We start from the raw sequence: 11450 nt of genomic DNA, 5'->3' as shown, positions 1-11450 counted from the left end.
CCCCTTCCCTGAGAACCCGCTGCGGGACGGCCCGGGCACCTACCTGGGCCGCGGCGTGGCGGAGGAGCGTTCCCGTCGACCTCCGCGACGCTCGGCAGCGACGTCGGGGCAAAACGACACACGTGGCTCAGCGCAAACCAACCACCGTCCTGGGTCATCACGCCATCGCCCGTCCCTCCACCCCCCCCGCTCGCGTCCTATCATGGGCAGCGGCTCGTCAGACCGCCGTCGCCAGCTCCAAACGGCGCCCTCTCTCCCCTCATGTCCGTCCCATCACAGTCCCACGTTCAAGGCTCCGGATCATTCTCTTTATCCAGAACGATCAGCTCCGGGAACGACATACTTCCACCGACGCATTCCCCATGTGCATTGACTTCTTTTCCCTAGTGTTGTTTCTTTTTTTTAGTTCAAAAAAGAAAAAAAAAAACTCTTTCAACAATTAAGAAAAAGATCTGCTCGTAAATTAGCTCGGAAATCGTGCAGCGGCGTCTCCAAAAAAAGCCACAAATGAGTGAATGAGTCTGTGGAAAGTGCACTTGACAGTTTGAGAGCGATGCTGAGCGCGGACTGGAGCGAGTGGGTGGGAAAAAGCCCAGCCTAGATAAATAAATAAAGCAGGGATGCCACTGTTGCTATCCAGAGGAAGAGGGGCTCAGGGCTCTGCTGGGATCCGATTGGCCGGGCTGTTGCCATGTGCGCGGGACTCGGCGGGAGACGCGGCGAACAAATCAAGGAAAGCTTCTAATATTAGACTGTATGTATCCAGGCAGTGGGAGCCCGTGACCTCTCCACTCGCGCCGCGTCACGTCCCACTTCACACATCAGCGTGACGAGGTCGCTGGAGTGGAAGGAAGCACTTAAAAAAAAAAAAAAACAGGGAAGAAAGAGAGAGGTTACGCACGAGCGGTCAAAGAAGAGGCACGCGAGCCACCGACGCGAGCGAGCAGGCGGCCGAGCACAGGCTGCCCCCCCCGCACAGCTCAGAGCTCCTGGTTACCTCACAGCGAGAAGGTCCTGGTTCCCTCACAGCGAGAAGGTCCTGTTTCCCTCACAGCGAGTAGGTCTTGTTTCCCTTACAGCGAGAAGGTCCTGTTTCCCTCACAGCGAGAAGGTCCTGGTCCTGTTTCCCTTACAGCAAGTAGGTCTTGTTTCCCTCACAGCGAGTAGGTCTTGTTTCCCTCACAGCGAGAAGGTCTTGTTTCCCTCACAGCGAGAAGGTCTTGTTTCCCTCACAGCGAGTAGGTCTTGTTTCCCTCACAGCGAGTAGGTCTTGTTTCCCTCACAGCGAGAAGGTCCTGGTCCTGTTTCCCTCACAGCGAGAAGGTCCTGTTTCCCTCACAGCGAGAAGGTCCTGGTTCCCTCACAGTGAGAAGGTCTTGGTCCTGTTTCCCTCACAGTGAGAAGGTCCTGGTCCCCTCACAGCTAGTAGCGAGAAGCTCCTGGCCTCGGTATAGACACATTTATTTTATTTATTTTATTTATTTTATTTATTTTATTTATTTTATTTATTTTATTTATTTTATTTATTTTATTTATTTTATTTTATTATTCACAGAACACATTGTCTTAGATATAAACTGACTAAATGCAAAGTGTTTATTTTGTGTTTTCAGGGTAAACTTTATTTTCTCTTTTCCAGCACAAAAGATGAGAAAAATGCTCCGACGTTGCGTTTCATCTTCATAAAAAGCTAAATTTGTTGAAGTTTGTGACGTGTATTGAGTGGTAAAAGTCGTTAATAATCTATATTAAGTCAACATTTCTAAAAACAATTGTAAATGTCTTTAAATCGTGTGATGAAGTCACTTATTAATAAAAGCACCTGGACTTTTCATATTGTGTGATATTCTGAGGTTGATCCCAGTTCCACTTTTGCCTCAGGATTTGAGATGTTTTGTCCACAATCCATTAAAGGTGGTGAGTTGGATCCGCTGGCGGAGGAGGAAGCCGGACAGACTTGGCAGACCCAAGGGCATTGTGAGGGTCTGTTGGGAACGTCTTGTGGAGCCCTCTGTCAGTAGGGTATTCAACTCGCACCTCCGGGAGAGCTTCTCCCATGTCCCGGGGGAGGCTGGGGACATTGAGTCCGATTGGACCATGTTCTCCGCCTCCATTGTTGATGCGGCTGCTCGGAGCTGTGGTCGCAAGGTCTCCGGTGCCTGTCGTGGCGGCAACCCCCGAACCCGGTGGTGGACACCGGAAGTAAGGGATGCCGTCAGACTGAAGAAGGAGTCCTATCAGGCCACTCTGGCTTGTAGGTCTCTTGAGGTCATCGACAGGTATCGGCAGGCCAAGCGAGCCGCGGTGCTGTCGCAGAGGCAAAAACCCGGGCCTGGGAGGAGTTCGGGGAAACCATGGAGGAGGACTATCGGTCGGCACCAAAGAAATTCTGGCAAACCGTCCGGCGCCTCAGGAGGGGGAAGCAGTGCCTCACCAACACCGTTTACGGTGCGGGTGGAGGCCTGCTGACCTCGACTGGGGATGTCGTCGGACGGTGGAAGGAATACTTTGAGGATCTCCTTAATCCCTCAGTCACGTCTTCCGAAGAGGAAGTAGAGACCGGGGACTCAGAGGCTGACTCATCCATCACCTAAGCTGAAGTCACTGAGGTTGTTTGCAAACTCCTCGGTGGCAGGGCTCCGGGGGTGGATGAGATCCGCCCTGAGTACCTAAAGTCTCTGGATGTTGTAGGACTGTCCTGGCTGACACGTCACTGCAACATCACGTGGCGGTCGGGGATCGTGCCTCTGGACTGGCAGACCGGGGTGGTGGTCCCTCTGTTCAAGAAGGGGGACCGGAGGGTGTGTTCCAACTACAGAGGGATCACACTCCTCAGCCTCCCCGGTAAGGTCTATTCCAAGGTACTGGAGAGGAGAATCCGACCGATAGTCAAACCTCGGATTCAGGAGGAGCAGAGTGGTTTTCATCCCGGTCGTGGAACACTGGACCAGCTCTATACCCTCCATCGGGTGCTCGAGGGTTCATGGGAGTTTGCCCAACCAGTCCACATGTGCTTTGAGGATCTGGAGAAGGCTTTCAACCGTGTCCCTCGGGGTGTCCTTTGGGGGGTGCTCCGGGAGTACGGGGTCCGGGGCCCTTTGCATGAGCTGTGTTCGCCTCACCGGCAGTAAGTCAGACCTGTTCCCAGTGCATGTTGGACTCCACCAGGGCTGCCTTTTGTCACCGGTTCTGTACATAATTTTTATGGACAGAATTTCTAGGGGCAGTCAGGGGTCGGAGGGTGTCCGGTTTGGGGACCACAGGATCTCATCTCTGCTGTTTGCAGACGATGTTGTCTTGATGGCTCCATCAGACCTGCAACATGCACTGGGACGGTTTGCAGCCGAGTGTGAAGCGGCTGGGATGAGAATCTTGCACCTCCAAATCCGAGGCCATGGTTCTCGACCGGAAAAAGGTGCCTTGCCCTCTCCAGGTGGGTGGGGAGTCCTTGCCCCAAGTGGAGGAGTTCAAGTATCTCGGGGTCTTGTTCACGAGTGAGGGAAGGATGGAGCGTGAGATTGACAGGCGGATCGGTGCAGCGGCTGCAGTGATGCAGTCGCTGCATCGGACCGTTGTGGTAAAGAGGAAGCTGAGCCGAAAGGCAAAGCTCTCAATTTACCGGTCACTCTACGTTCTGACCTCACCTATGGTCATGAGCTTTGGGTAATGACCGAAAGAACAAGATTGCGGATACAAGCGGTCGAAATGAGTTTCCTCCGCCGTGTGGCTGGGCGCTCCCTTAGAGATAGGGTGAGGAACTCGGCCACACGGGGGGAGCTCGAAATAGAGCCGCTGCTCCTCCACGTCAAGAGGAGCCAGCTGAGGTGGCACGGGCATCTGTTCCGGAGCCTCCTGGGCGCCTCCCTTGGGAGGTGTTTCAGGCATGTCCCACCGGGAAGAGGCCCCGGGGAAGACCCAGGACACGCTCGAGACTATGTCTCTCGGCTGGCCTGGGAACGCCTCGGGATCCCCCCGGAGGAGTTGGAGGAAGTGTCTGGGGTGGAGGAAGTCTGGGAGTCCCTGCTCAGACTGCTGCCCTCGCGACCCGGCCCCGGATAAAGCGGCAGAAAATGGATGAATGGATGGATGGATCTATTAAAGGATCTGTATAGATTCATTTATTGTCACGACGTTTTTACCTGGTTTAACTCTAATATCTCTGGACTTACCTCTAGTTTGTATTTCATGAGGATAAAACATTAGATATGAAGTTTTCTCAAAATAAAAAAGTGAAATTTCTCGTTCTCAAAGTTGTGTCGACTCAAATATGACCTTTTGTGGAGCGTTTGTAAAACATTTTTTCTCGCACTAGTGTTGATGGTTCAAAGAAATATGACACAAACTGGACAAAATGAGACTAAACCTCTTGAACAGTTTTAAGATGAATGTAATTAATCACCATTGTAGTATTTATAAGAACACACTGACGATTGTAAGAATTTATTTTATTACACATTTAATTCCAGTAGCTCCAGGTGACCACAGCGCCCCCTGCTGACTGCAGGTGACCACAGCGCCCCCTGCTGACCCCAGGTGACCACATGTCATGGAATTAGACATACACCGATGCTATTCCGTAACACATCGAGAACACAATTCAACCTAGAATATGAAACGACACAGAAACATCAGACATTTGTGTGGCATGCATGGGAGAAAACGCGGGGACTGTGTCAGCCAGGCCGTTGTAAGGAGCCTGGCTGACCCTCCTGCGTCTCACCCTGTTTTTTCCCATGCTGGTTGGTTTTATTAGATATTCTGGAATAGGCGGGTCACATTTCTCATTGGTCAGCCTCACATCAAGGCACTTGGTATTTTTCCGTAGAGATCAAGCCTTGGGTAAACATTACCCAGACTCCTCTGGGTTATCACCCCCCCCTAGGGTAAACATCCTTTGGCCCATCTATACGACCCCTTCACAAACAAATGCTGTCACACACCCGTTCTTCTCTTAGACTAATGATGCAGATAAAATATCACTATTATGCAGATAAAATACATCACAGAAATATAATCATATATTCACATTTTATCACATTTCCCTCCTGTTTATCAAAGCATTAGTCTTCTGTCTCATAAGCCAAACACATTACTCTTTTCAGTTTTCAACATGTCTTTCATATTGGTGTTAAAATGACACTTTTACACTTAAAAAATTATGCACATTTCTCAAACATTGAACACACTTCTTTTCTCTCGGCCCACAACATTTCTACTGCATTACTGTCCTAAATTTTGAGTCAGATTGGTCAATCTCTGTAATTTGACAAACAGACAATTTATCTTGTCTATAATTTGTGCGGTGTGATGGGAAATATAGAAGTACAAGCGGAAAGCCCTTTAAACCCACTGCTCTCTGGTCAGTCACTTTGACTCGTCAGGGACCTCTCTGGACACCCCAATAGAATCAAATACGTAGTATCAGGTGCTACTGGGACCAGACTGTCCACTAACCTCTCGACCTTGACCCTGCGGTATGGTTCTGGGTGATGCTGATCTTTGTTATGACCATGGCTGGCCACAAAAGGGATACATAGGCACAACGTCCCACAAGTGTCCCCACATCACCATACGTCCTCTCTTGGTTTCTTAAGAGACCTCCTCCCGCTGCTCGCTTCGGTCACACCTATGACACATATGAACTGGTACATTTCCCATCTCAATTCATAATCTCATTAACATTACATGTAGTTATGTTGTAGCAGATAAAAAAGAACTCTCTTAGGTAGCGCAAACAACAGTGGCTGTATAATATGCCATTGTGTTTCTTCAGCTTCTGTCATGTCAATTATACATTGTACATTATTACACATCATGCATTTCATAACCTTTCAAGTTGATCACTTATTTTCTTCCCTCTATTCCAGGTCTGTGTATGTTGATCGATTGTCCCGATTGTCCCGATTGTCCTGATTGTCCCGATTGTCCCGATTGTCCCGTGCATAATACAGGTGTTCAGCACCCATATTACCGTCATCGCTGTGATGATGATAACTGTTGATTCTTTTTCCACAGAGTATGGTACTCTGCGCACCGTAGCCTCTGTCTCTCGTCCATTGTAGCAGAGTATCGTACTCTACCGTAGACTCTGGACAAAACTCATACAAACGAAGTCCTGCGTCTGCGATGTTATGGATCTGGTGCTGTGTTGTCCAGACTTTTCTCTCACTTTCCCATGAGAGCACCCATGTTCTCGTCCCTCCAATGGTGAGGACGACACGGTGTTGCTCCGTCCACTTGGCTCCATCCACTGTAAACACCACATCTCCAACACGTTCTGCTGTGGTGATAAACAAAGTCTTTTCGACAGTTCAGTGTATTTCAAACAGTTTTCTTGTTTACAATTTTTTTTTTTTTTTTTTGTAATTATTGATTCGGAATATTTGTTTACACGTACATCCCCCCTTTTGATAAATGGCCTTGCCCATTTGTCAAACTTCTACATTTAAACAAAATTCAATAATCCAGATAGTTTACAACGATGTAATCAAGGAAGAGATGGAATTGCGTCTGTCTCTCCACTCCGCAATGTCACCTCTTGACCTTTCACAGTTCAGTGGTCACATCCCTGGCTGAGCCCCCCCTTCCACGGCGCTGGGGTCCCACCCTGTGTGTCTGTAATCCGACACTGCCTCTGCGATCTGTAACTTGTAAATCTGTTTTACCACCATTTGTTTCAAACTCTAAATGTTTCAAACTCTAAATGTTTCAAACTCTAAATGTTTCAAACTCTAAATGTCTCAAACTCTAAATGTCTCAAACTCTAAATGTTTGGTCTCCACGTGTGCGCGCGTATGTATGTGTGTGTGTGTGTGTGTAATACAAATACATCAAACAATAATAATTGTCTCAATAATTCCCCGTTGAGCTGGCCATAAGGGTCAGTTCACAACTTAGAATATTAACATCAAATTTCACATCTCCTCTGTGGGTGTGGCCTGAATAAGGTCACACATCTAATGTAATATGTGCTAATCTTCTATATGTGCTTCAGGTGAGTTTCAAACTCAATCTCTCACACCTGCTCATGTTGTGCTTTACAACATTGTGTATTAGTTTGTTCTAACAAGTCTATATGTGTATTAAAAATCAAAATGATCCTAAACCTTCCCCTTGGTTATAAGGCACATCATTTTGTATCAACCCTTTTTTCCCCTTGTCTCTCTCTCTGTCTTCCTCTTGTAACGGAGGAAACACCCATTTCCAAATTTCTAAACCTGCTTTTTCTTTCTCTCTTTTCACTTACTCTTTACCCTCACTTGTAACCTGCTTTTACTTTCTAATTGCTTCTGATATAACTATCAGACACTGCATCCCCTGGGATTCCCCTGTTATCCTTCATAATGTCCCTGTCATTCTGCTTCTAAACTCATGTATTGATTACCCATCCCCCTGTTTAGTTTTCACTATCTTCAGGTAATCTGCGGGTCTCATAAAATGTATTCTTCTCCTGCATTACGCTGCTCTACACTCCTCCAGAGTCTTTGCCAGTCAATAGCCCCTTATCTCTGACTATCTTTATGACCCATATCCTCCCATGTCCCCCCACTTCTGCATCAATTGCCTTAGTTAATGACACACAGTCATGTCTTTCCTGGGAGGGCATTTGACGTCACTATTTAACTTATTCCCTCACTTACGTCTACATGCAATACGAGGTTTCCTCATGATAATACAAATAAATAAGTTACTGATATAACTTTTACTATCACTTTACTTACTACTCATTCTACTCCTATGTCCAAAAACATCAGTAGTCACTCATTTGCCCACATTATCACTTCCAGGCCTGTGCCTGCATTTGATTCTAAATTTAAAAACACTTCTGTCTTTTCGTCCTGTACTTTCATCTAGTCATGCATTAAGTCCAAAAAGATAATTTCCGTCAAGTCCAAAAATAAAACAAAACAAAACAAAACGTAGGTTTGTTCTGTGCACTCAAAAAACACGACTTTTGTCTTCTATGTCGGGGACAGGAAGTGTCCTGTCTGTGATCACATTCCCCAAAAAATTGGCCATCTATAAAAATCTGAATTCATCTTCATCTCTTATCAAGCTTAATACAATCTTTATAATGGATTGTTTTCAATCAAACAAAAACCCTTAAAATTTGTTGAAATACTAAAATTTAAAACCAGCTGAGTTTAGTTTTACTTATTTCATCAGTTCAGAGCGTCCTCTGAACTGCTTTCCCTTCTCCTGCCTTGTTGACCCCCTTATCTCCCCCTCTCTGCCACGTCATCTGAGCACACCGGAAGTCTCCCTCCAAAATCCTCTTATGACTTTTCCTTTGTCTTTTTACAGTTTGGGGTGATAATTCTGGCATTATGTGGTCTCGGTCGTCTGAGAGAAATGCCACTTGCTTTACAGTCACGGTCAATGTCAAGCTTCTAGAGAAAATTCCTTATTAGATTCCTCCGGACATAAACGTGGTGTTTAAGATTCACCCGTGACTGCAAATTTTAGATCTCTCAGAATAACGCCTTGTGACCCTTGTATGATTAATTGTGATTCTCACACTCGTTAGTTAATCACTATTAATCCTCATTCACACATTCACACTTCTCTCTTACTTACTTCGCTCGTGCACAGCGCTTACATTCACACATATTTCCTCAGTAATATTAAACTGGGTATTTCCTCAGTAATACCTAGACTGGGTATTTCCTCAGTAATACCTAAACTGCGTATTTCCTCAGTAATATGAAACTGGGTATTTCCTCAGTAATATGAAACTGGGTATTTCCTCAGTAATACCTAACTGCCTTGCTTTATGTGAGAAACTTATCTCGTCCATAAGCCTACAATATTTTTCCAGTAAATATCAAACTAATGCATAAAAACGTTTTATGGCTAACTCTTTTTCACACACAAAATTTTTGTCTGACCTTCTTCGTCGCCTGTGTTCTCCTGCTGCTTCGAAACGACGTGCTCTCCTCGCGGAGACTGAGGTGCGATGGGCGGCCACGGGAAAAGTGGACTTCCTTTAGCTGTGCACAGACTTCACCGATTCACCCGTCAATCTCCGCGAAGGGCAGCTGGTCGTCCGGCTCGATAGGACCAGAAAATGTCATGGAATTAGACATACACCAGATGCTATTCCGTAACACATCGAGAACACAATTCAACCTAGAATATGAAACGACACAGAAACATCAGACATTTGTGTGGCATGCATGAGAGAAAACGCGGGGACTGTGTCAGCCAGGCCGTTGTAAGGAGCCTGGCTGACTCTCCTGCGTCTCACCCTGTTTTTTCCCATGCTGGTTGGTTTTATTAGATATTCTGGAATAGGCGGGTCACATTTCTCATTGGTCAGCCTCACATCAAGGCACTTGGTATTTTTCCGTAGAGATCAAGCCTTGGGTAAACATTACCCAGACTCCTCTGGGTTATCACCCCCCCCTAGGGTAAACATCCTTTGGCCCATCTTTACAACCCCTTCACAAACAAATGCTGTCACACACTCGTTCTTCTCTTAGACTAATGATGCAGATAAAATATCACTATTATGCAGATAAAATACATCACAGAAATATAATCATATATTCACATTTTATCACACCACAGCGCCCCCTGCTGACTGCAGGTGACCACAGCGCCCCCTGCTGGCTCCAGGTGACCACAGCGCCCCCTGCTGACTGCAGGTGACCACAGCGCCCCCTGCTGACCCCAGGTGACCATAGCGCCCCCTGCTGGCTCCAGGTGACCACAGCGCCCCCTGCTGGCCTCAATTGACCGCGCCCCCTGCTGGCCCCAGGTGACCACAGCGCCCCCTGCTGACCCCAGGTGACCACAGCGCCCCCTGCTGGCCTCAGGTGACCGCGCCCCCTGCTGGCCCCAGGTGACCACAGCGCCCCCTGCTGACCCCAGGTGACCGCGCCCCCTGCTGGCCCCAAGTGACCACAGCGCCCCCTGCTGGCTCCAGGTGACCACAGCGCCCCCTGCTGGACTCAGGTGACCGCGCCCCCTGCTGGCCCCAGGTGACCACAGCGCCCCCTGCTGGCTCCAGGTGACCGCGCCCCCTGCTGGCCCCAAGTGACCACAGCGCCCCCTGCTGGCTCCAGGTGACCACAGCGCCCCCTGCTGGACTCAGGTGACCGCGCCCCCTGCTGGCCCCAGGTGACCACAGCGCCCCCTGCTGGCTCCAGGTGACCACAGCGCCCCCTGCTGGACTCAGGTGACCGCGCCCCCTGCTGACCCCAGGTGACCACAGCGCCCCCTGCTGGCTCCAGGTGACCACAGCGCCCCCTGCTGGCCCCAGGTGACCACAGCGCCCCCTGCTGGCTCCAGGTGACCACAGCGCCCCCTGCTGGACTCAGGTGACCGCGCCCCCTGCTGACCCCAGGTGACCACAGCGCCCCCTGCTGGCTCCAGGTGACCACAGCGCCCCCTGCTGGACTCAGGTGACCGCGCCCCCTGCTGGCCTCAGGTGACTGCGCCCCCTGCTGGCCCCAGGTGACCACAGCACCCCCTGCTGGCCCCAGGTGACCACAGCGCCCCCTGCTGGCCTCAGGTGACCGCGCCCCCTGCTGGCCCCAGGTGACCACAGCGCCCCCTGCTGGCCCCAGGTGACCACAGCGCCCCCTGTCGGCTCCTGGACTGTGGACACACTCTTTATCGGTCAAGTTCCTCGCTTTACGCAAACAAAAACACAAAATCACCAAACTCTGAAGAGCTAGACGATTTTAAAAAAAACTGTAAATGTGTTCATTTTGGAGTGTTATTTTTGAAGTGAATTAAGGAAGAACACAAAAGTAAAAGTACCGAGCCGGTTCACTGAGACTTTCTTACTGGTGAAGTTCACAATGTGGACCTGAAACAAACCAGAAGAAACATTTAGATACTTGGACGACTGCAGCTAAATGTGTCGCTAGTTCATCACGTTAAACTTCCACAGATCTGTGTCTGTTATTCAGTGACTTACTTTTCCAAAGAACGGCTCGGGATGATGAGAAAAGAGCAACATCTCCTCGTGGTTTTCATGAAATATGGTTTGAGATGTCTGTGAGGAAAGAAAACATCTGTCAAATTCAACACTTTAAGCTCCTCACACCTGTACTTATCTGTCCCAACCAATCACAGCCTGCTATCTTCATGCTTGGTATTGTGTCCTCGCCCGCCACCGTCTCCTTGTTCCCTTTGGTGAGGAACTGCATGGCTTTGGCCGCTCTCAGTGGCGTCTCTCTCCACATCTTCTCCCAGCTCCTTCAGGATGCTGCTGTAGGCCTCCTCTATGCAGCCGGTACTGTTGTTCTCCTGTTTGTGCTCGGATCAACTCATGTCTGCGACTGGAGACCGGAGCTGCTGCCGTCGCTTGATCTAAATCCACCTTGAATAATCGTGACGTGGACACGCCCCGAAGCGACGAGTAGTGGGTTCAGTAGTGATTTGTGTTCCGCCTCGGTCATCACACTAATCCATTCTCTGTACTCTGCAGCACACGGTCA

This window comes from Eucyclogobius newberryi, unplaced genomic scaffold (genome assembly GCF_026437365.1).
Source record: "Eucyclogobius newberryi isolate DKJ021-1_F unplaced genomic scaffold, fEucNew1.0.hap1 SCAF_9, whole genome shotgun sequence".
Taxonomy (NCBI): domain Eukaryota; kingdom Metazoa; phylum Chordata; class Actinopteri; order Gobiiformes; family Gobiidae; genus Eucyclogobius; species Eucyclogobius newberryi.
The sequence above is the reverse complement of the archived record's forward strand: the minus strand, read 5'-3'. Positions refer to the sequence as shown.